This window comes from Carassius carassius, chromosome 12, assembly GCF_963082965.1.
Source record: "Carassius carassius chromosome 12, fCarCar2.1, whole genome shotgun sequence".
In the NCBI taxonomy this organism is placed as follows: Eukaryota; Metazoa; Chordata; class Actinopteri; order Cypriniformes; family Cyprinidae; genus Carassius; species Carassius carassius.
The window spans coordinates 6,200,739-6,213,723 of NC_081766.1; positions in this window are offsets into that span (position 1 = coordinate 6,200,739).

Genomic DNA, 12,985 nt, shown 5'->3' on the forward strand with positions numbered 1-12,985 from the left:
AATCTATCGGTGACATCACTTACATGCAGGCTAAAATGGGCTTAAACTATTTCAGACATGTTTAGATTTGACATTGTAAACAAATATTGATAAAAATTGTACTGTGATTTCAGGAGCGTCAGAAAAAAAAACTCTAAAACCGATGAATTGTTTGCATGGCTAATGATGGCTCTTAAATATTTAAATGCATTTTGTTGAATGCCTACTAAGACTTGCATATTTGAGCATAATGTTTTGACCCTGGATGCTTACAGAAAGATAATCTTTTATTTATGTGGCAGAAACATCACGATCATTCATAATTTTTTGTTGGTTCATGCCGAACTGGTGTTAATGTGATAAATGTACACTTTATATTAATTAGTAAATTCAGCTGATATTGTCACTGTTTTTAAGTTGCATTTTCTGGAGATTTAAAAAAATTTTGTGTCCAGTTTCTGTTTGATTTATTATGAAGGGGCAAATTATATTCTATATAAAATGAAAACATTTACATGAATGAAGATTTAATTTATTTAAATACAGTTTGAGTAAACAGGAATATATTTTGTGAAAATATGTTACTTATATGCAATCTACAGTAAAACGGACCATTATTTGAATATTTGAATGTTATAAGGCAAGGCAAGGCAAGTTTATTTATATAGCACATTTCGTACACAATGGTAATTTAAAGTACTTAAAAGAAAGTAAATACATATATATACAATTATAGAAATCGAATGTATTTGCATATACATAAATGTAAAAAAATATTAGAAATTAATATATGGACATATATTGCAAATTAATATATTTACAGAGTCTGATATCTGTATTTACATATAAAGGAAATAAATATATGTAAAAATTTCTGATAAAAATATATTTACATATGTTTAATATATGTGGAAAATATTACAAAACAGCCAAAATCAAATAATTAAATATATTTAAATATTTAAATAAATATATTTACATATATTGTATGAAATATATTTTCTTCTATTTAAATATAAGATATTTAAATAAATGAAAATGTATTTATTAATAATATATTTTAATCAATGTGACTTCTGTGGGAAGGGTCAGTGTCCATAAGGTCTGGTAAGCAGTTAGTGGTTTTCAAAATAAATAAAATGAATAAGTGTTTGTCAAGCTCATTTTATTTTTCACAAGCTCTTCATTAACTGCATGTGCAATGCTTTCACTGTGTGTGGGTGTGTTAGTCTAGTTTCCTTTCATGGAAAGCTGAAGTTGATGTTCCTAGAATCAACTGATCAAAATGAAACTGAATTGTTAAATTAAAGAAGAAACCAGCCACTCTTACAAAACAAAAATCTGCTAAAAATTTGTTAATGTGTCCCCAATGACTTATGGAGAAATTAATGATTACATTTGTATTTTTTAAGTGATTTGAAACATTGTTTTATTAGCATTATAAAATTATTGAGTAAACATGAAATCTTAAAACTAAAACTGTCAGTCAATATTGTCAATATTCCTTTTAGTATTGACAGTTACAAAAAAATATGCTGACACTGTGTTCTATTATATAGCTTTATTCTTATTCATCTGCTTCAGTCACCTGACTTTTTCTGCTCATCTGCATATTTATGACCATCAATGGAATGATGGTACATCTAAAAATAACAAGTCATTTGATTGGCCTACAAACAATCCAAATAATAAATTGCACAAATGTTTACCCTTTAAAACATGTGACAGAATTACCCAAATTGTTAGACAGTGGAATTCACAAAGATATAGTTTTTGAAACCAACTTATAAAACCACTGCTAAAGAAAATACAGTTATTCACCTTTCTGGTATTCTCCTGTGGAATATGAAAACAAGGACACATGAAACATGACACATTTAACTTTCATTTTAATAGACCAGTTGAATAAAACAAGCAGAGGGAATCTGTTTTGTATTATTGATACACTGAAGTAAAATGATATATTATGTGTAAAAATATACAGTATATTATTATTTACATGTCAAGATTAATTTATCTCATGTAGAATAAATCATTTGTTAATAACTAACTAATAAAGACGTATATATACCTGTGATTAACAGTTTATGGAATGTTTATTAGAACAATTTATTAATTGTCATACAGTATCAAGACACAGACAACGGATTAATATAGTTACAAATAACATATATGTTATGGTTGAAAGACCTCTGACAAAAAAGGACTTTTAAATACACTGAAAAAAATGTGGAGTAAGATTTGAATCAACTAAATCAATTCTCACTCAGAAAAGGCAAATTAATTTACAAAAAAAACTGATTTACAAAAAAGCCTAAACATAATTATTAATAGCTTTAAATATTAATTTTAAAGTTACGTTTACTTGGGAATTCCCAGTAAATTTGATTGACTCTTTGTTTGTAAATTGTACATTATGTAATGCTTATCACTGTAAAATAATAGTGCTGTTAAATATCAATAATTTACTGCACTGAAAAAAAAAATGTAAGATTTACTCAATTTTTTATTGAAAATTTTGCACACATATATTTTAAGAAAAACTAAAGCATTGAACTAAATAAAATCTGTAAGTACGCAAATAGACATATTTTTTTTCTTTTAATATAATATGCCCACTCAATAAAATTATTAAACAAATAAACACAGAGACCTGTTTGAGTATGAATGGGTCATTTTGAGTAGACAATAAACGTCAGATGTCACAAAACATTAAGTTACTAAACCTAACAACAAAAGCAACCAAAATACAGTGTAAGTACAACTCTAAAACAGTGAAAGTTTAAACCTTTTTAATTATTCATGCCCCGGTGCATGATGGGAAATATGGGATCATAATTTATTTACTTATGGAATCTTTGTAAACATAACAAATAATTCCAAGTAAAATATACTTATAAGTTCAACCTTTAATAATAATTATATAGAATTTACTGAAAATATCTTAACTAAATTATTTAATGTAGAAATTACATTTGTTTTCATGTAGTATTTACTTCACCACAAAATAATTCATATAAGTGTATAAGAACGATATTATCCTGCTTTAAAAGTTCTGTGTCATAATGTATGTTTAATGTATTGTAAAAAGTGCTATACCTGTATAATGAATTTAAATAACTTGATGCGTTAATGGTGAGTTTTAACCACTCTTCCAGTACTCAGTTTCTACTAATTTATTATCATAATCTTTGTCCTTTAGGAAACGAATATGAACTCCGGGCGCAATGGTTAATTTGGATTCGAAATGATAAATATCAAAATTCTCAGTTCCAACTTCCAAATTAAAATTCACAGCATACTGATATGTGTAATAATTATTATTTGTCTCTTGTGAATTAGTGTAAAACCCCACCCATGAGTTCCAGAAGATATTTTTCCAGTCTTTGAAGGTTTTCTTGATATAAAGTCGAGCACAAGCTTTACCATCTTTAGTGAAGAGCTGCAGACCAGCATCATACCATTTTATTTGAATAGGGATGACATTATTAGCATCATAGTACCCTGGTTCATAAAAAAATTCTGGAAAAGACCAGGCTGATGAAGGGTCAGACTGAAGATTCCCCTTGTTACACTCTGATGGCACTTTTTCATCACTTTCCCAGGGTGTAGTTTGTGCTAAAACTTTGTCATATTTTTTGTCCAGCAGGAAGCGGATTTGAACTCCAGGAGCAATATTCAAGCTGGAATCATACTGGTAAATATCATAATTCACTGTTGTACTGTTGTCGATCAATGTAAATTTCACAGCATATTGAAATGTGTAATAGTCATTATTTTCATGTTGTGAACTTTTGTAGAACCCCACCCATGAGTAGTAAAGAACATCATTCCAGTTACTGAAGGTTTTCTCGATGTAGAGTCGAGCACAGGCTTTTCCATTTTCAGTGTAGAGCTGCAGACTAGCGTTAACCCCCTTTATTCTGATTGGAATCACTCTGTTTGCTCCATCAAACTCTGGTCCATACCACAAGACTGGTGTACCAAAATTATAATTCCAATTTGTTGTGTACAGTCGCAGTCGGGGTTGTAGACCAGCATTCAGTGAGACAGAAGTATCTATAATCCCAGATGAGTCAAAAATTTGGGAATATGTTTTCCTCACCCGTGTCGGATCTTCATTAGTATCACTGGAATGAGTGTTTTGGCAAATATCAATGTATACATATTGATAATTTTCCAATATGCCAGGAGTTATATTCTTCCATATGAGTTTTGAGTAACCTTCTGTAGTTGTTTTAATCTCTAGTTTAATGCTATCAAATGTATTGCATTGGGAATAGGGTGAGCGTTTCTTTCGGCAGTTAGAGCTATTGCTTTTATATCTAATCCTTTTCAGAAACTGTCTGCATCTTTCTTCATTTTCTTGTTCATTATTTGTGCATGGATAAGTTTGTCTGATCTGCAAGAGCAAAGCAGGAGCAATCTCATAAGTGTCATCAGAACAAAATTCATTACTGCCTCGGATATGTGCTGTAATAAACACATTGCGTATCCTGTTTGTTGTGGTTTCATCCAAAGAGACAATAAGCCTGTCCATGTTTCTTTCTGGCAAATTGTTATTACTGTAATACATCTGCACATAAGCCGGGAAAGTAGCGGCCCCAGGATATCTTTGTGAATTTAGATTGCCAACCTCATAGTTACGCTGCCCATGTTCCAATCTGCCGAGAATGCCTTCTCTGTTTCCAAACCAACGGAATCCAAATGCACCACTATTAGGATAAAAGTTCAAAAGGATTTGATTGTTTTGATCGATGTTCACTTGTTGGGCAAACCAGAACAATAACTGGAGTCCATGATGTGGCACAGACTTGCCATAATCAGTGTTTGCCAAATCATCAATATTGTTAAGTCTTTTCACAGGAGAGACACCAAGTAATGCCGTGGAGAGGCAGAAGAGCAGGAAGCAGAGTTTCATTGCACCCATGGCATAAAATCTTCATCAAAAACAAAATATTGTAAATAAAACATATACGCTTTTGATAGAATTGGATTATAAGATGGCAATGGAAAAATATGTGTATGTGTACATATGTGTACATAAAAAAAAATTCACATTTCAATAAAATTCAGTAATAATTCATAATAATTCATAATTATTATTTATAATCTGAATATATTTTGAACTCTTTAAAGACATTAGTGTATATGACAGTATACCTGTAATATTGCGATATTTAACAGACTTCAGTTTAAATTCACCCTACCTCAGATTGAAGGTCCTCAGTGGAAGAGCCTCTGCATCTGTCACATCTCTCAGATGATTATTTATACAGTATGAAGGAGGCTGTACTTTACAGACAGGGTGTGTCTGCACAGTTCAGCCTGTAAGACTATCTTCAGTTGTGGTGTAATTTTTACCATCTTACCAGAACAAACTGTGGGCTAATTTTATTTTATTTTTATTTTTAAGTGTACTTATTTACTCTGGAGACTAGTGAAGAGCATGCTTAAAATATGAGACTTATGTTGTGTAAAAACAACAAAGAAAATCAAGGTAATGCTCACTTGTGAACAATTTTTTTTTATTGTGGGTCATTTCTCAAGTGTGTCTTTTAAAGAAGTTTAATTCACAGGGACCACACTTAAAACACCAGTATATTGCAAATTGTATGACTGAAATATTGTCTGTTCTGCAGAGTTTCACTGGGGAGCGTCTGCTGCAGGCAGTGTGAACACGCTACACACACACACACACACACACACACACACACACACACACACTGTGAAAAATGGGGACATCCCATAGGCGTAATGGTTTTTATACTGTACAAACTGTATATTCTATCACCATTCACCAACCCTACACCTAACCCTAACCCTCACAGGAAACTTTGTGCATTTTTACTTTCTCAAAAATAACCATTCTGTATGGTTTATAAGGGTTTTGAATGGGTTATGTCCTCATAAGTCACCCTCTCCTTGTAATACCTGTGTCATACCCATGTCATTATACAGAGTTGTGTCCTGATGTCACAAAAAAAAAAAAGAGCACACACACACACATACACATACACATACACTGTTTACCAGTGAGTTGAGCCAGAAGACTCAACTAAGAGGTTGAAGTCATATCACAACCAGATCAATTGAGTTCTGATCAAGCATTCCTGTTCATTTTGTTATATTAACAAAAAAGCTTTCTCATGATTGGCTGTAACCATGATGCAAAAACTGTCATTTCAAATCAAATCATAGGCCTAATATTATATACATATAATCCCATCAAAATACCAAGTTTTAAAGAAAAAAATCTATATATTATTGAAATTTAATAAAATACATTTATTTAATTAAAATACAATTATTATATGATTAGGATCTCTGGTTAGTTTTGACTACAAACAATGAACTAGACTGTTAATTATGTATACTTGTTTATGATGGAGACAACAGTGTCAGTGAAAGGCTTAAAATATGAGACATCTGATATGTGAAGACAACAAAGAAAAAAATCAAGGTAAAAGCAAGGTCTCACTTGTGACAATAATATTTTTAATGTGTGTAAGTTCTCAATTGTGTCTTTTAGAGTTTATAGTTTGCAATGAAAAAATACCCAGGAAATTGCCATTGAAGATTTATTGTCATTTTTGCAGAGATTAGGGCAATATTCCAGTTCTCTGCTGTTTTCTGTGATTTTTTTCATATATTTATGTATCATAAAAATCAAGTTGTATAAGAATGCTTGAATTCAATTGGATACAAATAAGTGTGGGGGACGGTGGAGCAAATACCTTTTTTTTAAATAAGGAACAAAATTCAAGTACAAACCTTAACGGCATATTTCAATGATCAGACACAGTGAGTGTTAGTGCAGTTGTTGTGTTTCAACGACCTTGGTGTTATGACATAGTGGTGGCGAGATGAAGCATCACAAAGCCTTAAAGCTTTTCAGCCAGATGTGTTGCTTTGGATGTATGCTAGGGACACCTGCTGGTCAATCCAAATAAGATACATATGATACATTGATACATTAAATACTCACATTAGTAGACACGTAAAAAAAAGAAATAACTTTTTATGCTCATTCCAATAAAAAGAGAAACCTCGATACGGAGCTCCATCTGGAAGTAGGCTACCTGATATTCTCGATACAAGCTTCAAAGCCTCAATATCAGGGGTGATATCACTAGCCAATGACATGCTCTTGCTAGATGGATTAAACTCAGTTTAGATTCTTTTCTTTACTTTTCTTTGCCTCTATCCATGCCATTCAAAACCACCAGCAGTTGCCTATGTCTAAAGGGTTAGCAACCAAGTAGAGCTGATAGTACATCTGGATGAATTCTTGTCCTGGAGTACATTCCCACTTTCTGGTTTCAAAAGTCCCATTTCAAAGGCACCATGGCGCTCTTTATCAAGTCAAGCCCCCCAAAGCCCCCCACTTTTTTGGGCAAGTGTGTTCGCATAGGGATTTTCAATAGTTGGTGTGAATAAATATAGATTTTAAATTCAAAGAGACAGGATAGTCTGCGCATGACTTGATGTTTTATTCGGACCCAGAATAAGGCGAGATGAACATCATGCAGCGCTAAACACTCATGCAGTCCCTTATATGGACAAAAGCTTACAGCGATCGCTGTATGAAAATAGTTGTTTTCACAGAAAAACAGTAACGTTTGGAAACATGAAGACATTAAACATACGATTGTGATGATATACTGTAGGGTTTATTTGTGTTTTTCAAGTCATCTACAGGTATAGGCTAAATAAAGTAAATGAACAATGCAGTGCTAATTAACAAAGCATTTATTACAGTAGGCTATATAAACTATTCTGCCTTATTATGTGAAAAAAGTGTTTATAGTATAAACATTAAACAATCATTATTATTGATTATTGTCCAGCAGTTATCTGATTTCTAAGCCAATTAAAAGCTAGAAATTAGAGAGAGAAAAAATTTGCCCATACAAGACAAACATTTTTGAACAGTAAAATTGTAATGTCTCTTTTGTTCACCAAGCCTGCATTTATTTGATCCAAAGTACAGCAAACAGTAACATTTTGAAAGATTTGTACTATTTAAAATAACTTTTCTATTTGAATGGATTTTAAAATGTAATTTATTTTGATTTCAAAGCAAAAGTTTTAGCATCATTAATCCAGTCACACGATCCTTCAGAAATAATTCTGTTATTCTGATTTGCTGCTCAAAAAAGCATTTATTTTTATGATGATGTTGAAAACAGCTAAGTCGATTTTTTCACAGAAGAACAACATTTACCTGAATTATAATTTTTTTGTAACATTATAAATGTCTTTAGCATCCTTGCTAAATATAAGTATTAATTTCTGTCATTTATTTTCAGAAAAATAAAAATTATTCTGACTCTAAGCTTTTGAATGGTATAGTCTATAATGTTACAAAAGTTTTTTATTTCACATAAATGCTGATCTTTGGATCCTTCTATTCATCAAAATTACTCAACTGTTTTAAGTAATGATAATAATAATAATTTTAAAAAAAGGTTTCTTGAGCAGTAAGTCAGCAAATAACAATTATTTCTGAAGGATCATGTGACACTGAAGACTGGAATAATGATGCTGTAAATTCAACTTTGATCACTACAATCAATAACATTTTAAAATACATTCAAATAGAGAGCAGTTAGTTTAAATACAAATATTTCACAACATTACTGCTTTTTGGAATTATATATAAAAGTTTGTGAGGAAAGACAGTAAACATCAAGAAGAAATAGTATTTTCTCATAAAGCTCACTGGGCTCACTGAGTTAATACAGAAAACAGGTCTTAAATGGCTGTAATGAACTGAACATGACCTAAGGTGACAGTCAAAGCTGTTGACAGCAGTTTCATATATAAAAAAAAAATCATACATCCTTGTTTTTACGAAAGAGGAACAAAACAAGGATGAGCATGTAGAAATACTCTTCGCTGAATGATTTGTAAGGCATTTCTAATCCTTATCCACTAATAAACCCGACAGGGGAAATTGAAATGGCATGAAATGGAGCTTGTGCAGAGGCTGTTGTCCTGCAAAGATCTCACACTACACACAGTATGAGAACAGTCTTGCATGTCAAGAGTCAAAGAAGATTCTGTGGTTTAGAACTTGGCACATTTTCCTTAAGAAAGGAAAATTATACATTTGGATAATATATACATAGTTGTGTGTAATGTGTAAAGGATTTATTTTGTTACATATATAGTTAGAAATCTAAAAGTGTTAGTTATGAAGTTATGAAACCTATATGAACAATTTAAATATTAGAATATTTTTTTAACTCCTAGTCTAATTTAAAATAAAAAAAATTTTTAGCTCAGTTTGGAGTGGGAAAGTATTTTATATATATATTTACATCAATTTCTTCCTCGTGTGATATTGCACCATTTGTATAAAAAATCAAGTTTAAAAAAGCAAGAACTCATGCCAGATGTCATGTCAGTGGCACTGCATGATAAACTGGACATGTGTTGTGAGAGGGTCCACCTGCTTGTCCCAAATTCTTAAAAATATTAATCAGTCATTATAATATGATTTATTAATGAGGAGATTTGAAACAGTACTCTATGGCTCTGTTTATACTAATGTAGTAGGGCTATTGTCATAACCTTTGTCAGGAAACAGATGTGTACTTCAAATGCAGTGGCAAAATGGTTTTGTGCTGACATAAGAATTCTTGTTCCCATCAAAATGCAGAGCACACTGATATTTGTATTTACTTGTTATTGGCAGATTGTGCTAACACGTGACCATAATTTTTGTCCATTTTAAGGAGTTATGCTTTAAGCATGGAACATTTCACATATACTAAAAACATTATTTAGTTGTTATAGCACAAAATGTAAAATATGGCCCCTACTGTCCACAAAACCATCATTAACCTCAACACTGTATCGAGTCTTCGACTGACTAAATCTCAAAAATGTTGATATTCAGATGAAAGGAAAATACTAAAAAATTGTTTAGCCATTAATCAAAACTGCTGAGATGTGAGCGGCATATATTCAGGAGAAATATATTATCAGTTAGTTTATTCTAAGTGCTGAATTCTTAGTTCATTAATATATTTGATTGTTTTGGCCAACATATTTTGTAATTAATATAATTATATATATTAATCATTTTTAAAACACATATGACATTTCCCAAAATTCACAGAAAAAAAAAAAAAAACGGCCACCGTAATCAGTTTTGGTATGCTTGTTCTGTCCATTGGAATATCAAAAAAGGCCACAGACTCAACTCACTTTCATCATATTATACATTGAAATTAAATATGGTTTTCAAGATTATTGATAACAAGAGATTATCTTATCTAGAATAAGTGTATGTTAAAAAAACTAATTGAGATATAAGCATTAGAGAGATCTGTAATTAACAGTGCATGATATTGTTAGAACAATGTGTTATTGATCATTCTAATCAGGACATGGACAGCAGATTGTTACAGATGTTGATGTATATTTTACTGTTAACATTATCCTAATTTAAAGCTTCTATCATTAACCATTCTTCCAGGGCTCAGTTTTCACTAATAGGTTATCAGAACTTTTGTCTTTCAGGAAACGGATCTGTACTCCGAGCACAATGTCCAGTTTGGATTTGTACTGATAAATATCATAATTCTCATCAGCAACCTCCATCTTTTCAAACTTCACAACATAGTGATACATGTAATAGTCATAATATTTCTCATGTAAACTAGTGTAAAACCCCACCCATGAGTAGTAAAATTAATCTTTCCAGTCTGTGAAGGTCTTCTTTATATAAAGTCGACCATAAGCTTTACCGTCTTCAGTGTAGAGCTGCAGACCAACATCATCATACTCTGGTCCATAAAATAATTCTGGAACGTTTGATGAGAGTTTAGCTTGACTTTGTGTGCCACAGTCTGATGACAATATTGTCAATGCTTCAGTACCCTCCCAGGGTGTAGTTTGTGCTAAAACTTTGTCATATTTTTTGTCCAGCAGGAAATGGATTTGAACTCCATGAGCAATAGCTAAACTGGAACTGTATTGGTAAATATCATAATTGTGTGTGATATAGTTTTCAATCTTTGTAAACTTATCAGCATCCTGATATGATGAATATGCATCATTTTATGCATCACCCCACCCATGAGTGGGAAATATTTTTTTCCAGTTGCTAAAAGTTTTCTGGATGTAAAGTCAAGTGCAGGCTTTCCATCTTCAGTGTAGAGCTGCAGACTAGCATCAAACCCCTTTATTCCGACGGGAATCACTCTGTTAGCTTCATCAGACTCTGGTCCATACCAAATGTATGGATAAGTAAATTGAAAATCAAAAAGTGATGGGTATAGTTGCAGTTGAGGTTGAAGACCAGCATTCATGGAGACAGAAGTATCTGAAGCCCCAGACGAGCTGTTCCCTCACCTGTGCATGAACTTCATTAGTTTTACTGGAACAAGTGTTTTTCCGTGTCCAGAGATCGGGTCGTCGGGGGTCTCGCCTTCAACTGTCGCCGGATCCACTATGCACCGGCCCCACCGGAGGGTGGCCCCACGTCACTCCTTCAGGCTGAGCCCGGCAGGACCCCATGGGGGGAGGCCCGGCCACCAGGCGCTCGCATACGAGCCCCAACCCCGGGCCTGGCTCCAGGGTGGGGCCCCGGCTGCACCATGCCAGGCGACATCTCGGTCCTTGGTGTATTTTTCTACATAAAGGCAGCCTCCCCGGGAAAGTCTAAGCCAGGGTACTGGAGAGGAGAATTCAGCCGATAGTGGAACCTCGGATTCAGGAGGAACAGTGTGGTTTTCGTCCCGGTCGGGGAACACTGGACCAGCTCTATACCCTTTCCAGAGTGCTGGAGGGTTCATGGGAGTTTGCCCAACCAGTCCACAGGTGTTTTGTGGATTTGGAGAAGGCATTCCTCAGACCAGGACCTTCAGCGTGCACTGGGACGGTTTGCAGCCGAGTGTGAAGCGGCTGGGATGAGAATAAGCACCTCCAAGTCCGAGGCCATGGTTCTCAGTCGGAAAAAGGGTGGATTGCCCACTTCAGGTTGGTGGAGAGTTCCTGCCTCAAGTGGAGGAGTTCAGGTCTTGTTCACGAGTGAGGGAAGGATCGAACTGGAGATTGACAGACGGATCGGTGCAGCTTCTGCAGTAATGGGGTCGCTGTACCTGTCTGTCGTGGAAAAGAAGGAGCTGAGCTGTAAGGCATAGCTCTCGATTTACCGGTCAATCTACGTTCCTACTCTCACCTATGGTCATGAGCTGTGGGTCATGACCGAAAGGACAAGATCCCAGATACAGGTGGCCGAAATGAGCTTTCTCCGTAGTGTGGCTGGGCGCTCCTTTAGAGATAGGGTGAGAAGCTCGGTCACTCGGGAGGAGCTCAGAGTAGAGCCGTTGCTCCTCCACATCGAGGGGAGCCAGCTGAGGTGGCTCAGGCATCTATTTCGGATGCCTCCTGGAGGCCTTCCCAGGGAGGTGTTCCAGGCACGTCCCACCGGGAGGAGGCCCCGGGGAAGACCTAGGACACGCTGGAGGGACTATGTCTCCCGGCTGGCCTGGGCATTATTCTGAAGGTCATGTGCTGTAATAAACAAACTGAGTATCTTGTTTGGCCTATTTTATTTCACAGAGATAATGAGCCTGTCAATGGCAGTGGCTCAGTGGTTCATGTAGGTTGTCTACAAACCAGAAGGTTGGTGGTTCAATCCCCGGCTCCACCTGACCAAGTGTCGAGGTGTCCTTGAGCAAGACTGCTCCCCCAGCTGCTCCCGACGAGCTGGATGGCGCTTGAATGGCTGACACCGCAGTTGGTGTATGAATGAGTGTGTGAATGGGTGAATGTGAGGCAACTTGTAATGTGCTTTGGATGGCCATGTGGTCTGTTGAAAGCGCTATATAAATGCAGTCCATTTACCATTCTTTCTGGCACATTGGTGTTTCTGTAATACTTCTGCACAAAGGCTGGCAATGCATTGGTTGCGGGAGATTTTAAATTGCCAACCGAATAGTAACTCTGCTCAATGAGGGGAGAATGTCCTCTGTATTGCCATAATGAT